General features: G+C 42.0%; 2 non-coding genes across 2 annotated transcripts; both read left to right on the top strand.

The window, feature by feature from the left end:
- The first annotated feature begins 359 nt into the window (after positions 1 to 359).
- trnat-cgu (transfer RNA threonine (anticodon CGU)) lies at positions 360 to 431 on the top strand. Its single transcript has one exon. It is a non-coding gene; the product is annotated as a tRNA-Thr (tRNA).
- Positions 432 to 2361: 1930 nt separating this feature from the next.
- Positions 2362 to 2435, top strand: trnat-agu (transfer RNA threonine (anticodon AGU)). The gene has a single exon. It is a non-coding gene; the product is annotated as a tRNA-Thr (tRNA).
- The last annotated feature ends 440 nt before the right edge of the window (positions 2436 to 2875 follow it).

The raw sequence follows: 2875 nt of genomic DNA, 5'->3' as shown, positions 1-2875 counted from the left end.
GGCACTATAAGCAGAGGTGCTCTACAGGAAAAACTATTGCCAGAGATGCCAAAGAGGTCGAGATTTCACCACATGAGCGAAAGCATCTCAGAAAATGAAGTTGCGGTCGTTTCCACGCGTTATAAAACCACTAGGTCAAACAACAAGAGCTGAAGAGCCGCTGTTGAGAGTAACACGGCCGAGCGCTCTAAGGAGCTGGCTTAAACCTCCAGTCTCTTCAGGAGCATCTGTTGGAGTTGCACTGCTACAGCGCATCTCCTTGTTAAGTATCCCTTTTATTGTTGTTGCTGCCTCCAGGCGATGTAAACCAGGTTCAGAAAAAAATAATTTGAACAACATTATTCTCCTCTTTATTTGAAGGCGTGGTGGCCAAGTGGTAAGGCGTCGGTCTCGTAAACCGAAGATCGTGGGTTCAATCCCCACCCGTACCTGTTTCGTTTGTCTCCGCTTACCTTTAGTTTCAAAGTCTTCAAAAAAAATGTAGGAGTCTCAATAGTAAGAGAGCATAACTGTCGCCAGTGATTAGTGTTCATGCTTATCCTGCCTTGTTTTTTAGTCGACAAAGCTTGTCTCTCTTCACACCCATCTTCCAAATGATCGCCTCAGCATTGGGAAGGAACCTACGCTTGGTACAGCCCCCCACTCCATGGTCTGATCACAAACAAATCTGGTGAGCTGTCAGTCCAGGTTGGAAGTAACGTTCGAAAGCACTAAAAATCTGACTTAGGAACGAGAAGACCATGTTTTTTTATACGAGTAAACGATAAAATAATATACTGCCTGCAAGACTATGTCAAGTTCAAGTTCAAATTCAAGTTAAAAGTTCAAGTTCAAGTTTATTGTCATTATACTCATACGCAGGTATATGGAATAACGAAATGGTATTTAGCTAGCTCTCGGACATAAGTAGTACAAAGAAAAAAACACAACAACAATACAATTGTATAACAAAAGAAAGAGACAACAGCCGATGTGCAAAAAACAACAACAGGCAGTGTGCAAAACAACAAAAAGGTAACAGGTTATGTGCAAAAACATGCATCAAAAGAATGAAATAAAGGGATAGAAATGATGGGGAGTGAGCTTTTGACATGTATGGGAGAGGTAGATTTTCAATGTGTGTTTGGGTTTTTGGTAAGAAAGAAGGCACTGTGAGGTTCAGATCATAGGTGAGAGGTGAGGAGAGAGTGAGAGAGGCTGGGAGTTTAATAGTTTGATAGTGCGGGGGTAAAAACTGTTTCTGAGTCTGGTAGTCCGGACCCGAATGCTCCGGTACCGTTTTCCATGTCATGCTAAACGCCACAAATTGTGTATGTCCAGTCGTATCAATCGTCCTAAAGTTACAGAAAATCGGATGCAACTGGTGCAATGATTGCACACATATCTTTAGAACAGTCGAGCGGTTTAAAACAGCAAATTCACAGCTTTGTGTCTTTTAAGCTTTGTGTTTCGCTCTCCAAATAGAGGCACGGGTTTAAGTCCCACTTCTGACAGTCAGGCGTTTTACCCTGTCTTTTTTACCTGCCTTTACACTGTTTCAGTCTTGTTGTGCTCACTGACAATCACAGTACGAGGAAAACGGAGAAACTGCTTAGCAAAAACATAACGGACAGAAAAAAGCTTCGTAAACACGTGAATGTGATTAGCAGCAGTAAGGTATGCATTCAAATGTTTAAGGCAGATTTCTAAAAGCAGCAGAAGAAAGGTGCAGCCTTTGTGAGAATTCGTGGGTTTTTATGCTGCTTGGACTTCTTTCAAGCCTATGAGGTGACCCCCGTTTTATTTTCATTTTCAAACTTCAGAACCGAATAACGAAAATGTTTCATGTGTGACAGCATTCCGTTGCAAATACCGTTTCCACGATGTATTCAGCGACGGGAATGAAATGTTTTAGTGCTGGCTCAAATGCGAGGAATTTCAGAAAAACCTGGAAAAGCAACGCTTGCAGTAAATGACATATCGAAAGCGTGTAGTCAGCATGAGCAGAACAACGCAATGCTCTGTAAAAACGATCTGAAGCCGCAATTACTCTTTTATCTCAGGCAGTTCATTCCGATACGATGTTTCCGCAGACTAAATGAAATGCCGAACTCCAAGCATGTTGTTGCCATTATTGTACTCCTGCTGAAAGAAGAAAGAAAGAAAGGTGTCGTAAATGAACTTTGTCGCCCGTGGGAGATGTCAAGCGCATTGGACATGAAAAGTGCCGGATAAAACCCATTTCTATACGTTTCTCTTAGTGTCGGGGCTCCTATTGAATCTAAAGGAGGCAACGTGCTCAGCCAGCCGACTCAGCGCTTACTGAACGCAGGTGTCTCAGAGCGGTGTGTCCAAGTCGCAGTAAAAGAGGGGGATTCTGCCGGCGCCGTGGCTTAGTTGGTTAAAGCGCCTGTCTAGTAAACAGGAGATTCTGGGTTCAAATCCTAGCGGTGCCTTTCTTCCTGTCTTCTCGCACCGTTTATTGTTATAGAGAACATGCTTCTGCATTACCTCAGTCAATATCACCGGGAATGTGAATAGAAATGTAAACATCAATATTTCTGCTCTCTCCTGAGAAACACAAGTATAGAGTCAAAACACAATAAATAATGCTAAAAAATTATTCAGTTAACACCCAGATGTGACAAAACACATTTAAGACTTACATCCCCTTTAAATATGTATTTCCTTAATATCAGTTCTCTTCCCTCCCCAGGACACCTGCAAATTCACTAGAGCATATTAAAAGCTGTGTGTAAGTCTTACATGTGTTCTGTCACATCTGGGTGTTAAATTAATAGATGTGTTGTGTTATTTAATATGATTTGACTCCATGCTTGTGTTTCTCGGGAGACAGCAGAAATATTGGGGATTTGCGGCTACAGAAAATAATGTG

This window comes from Lepisosteus platostomus, chromosome 5 (assembly GCF_059453375.1).
Source record: "Lepisosteus platostomus isolate fLepPlt1 chromosome 5, fLepPlt1.hap1, whole genome shotgun sequence".
In the NCBI taxonomy this organism is placed as follows: Eukaryota; Metazoa; Chordata; class Actinopteri; order Semionotiformes; family Lepisosteidae; genus Lepisosteus; species Lepisosteus platostomus.
Note: the sequence above shows the minus strand (reverse complement) of the source record. Positions and strands in the feature narration are given on the sequence as shown.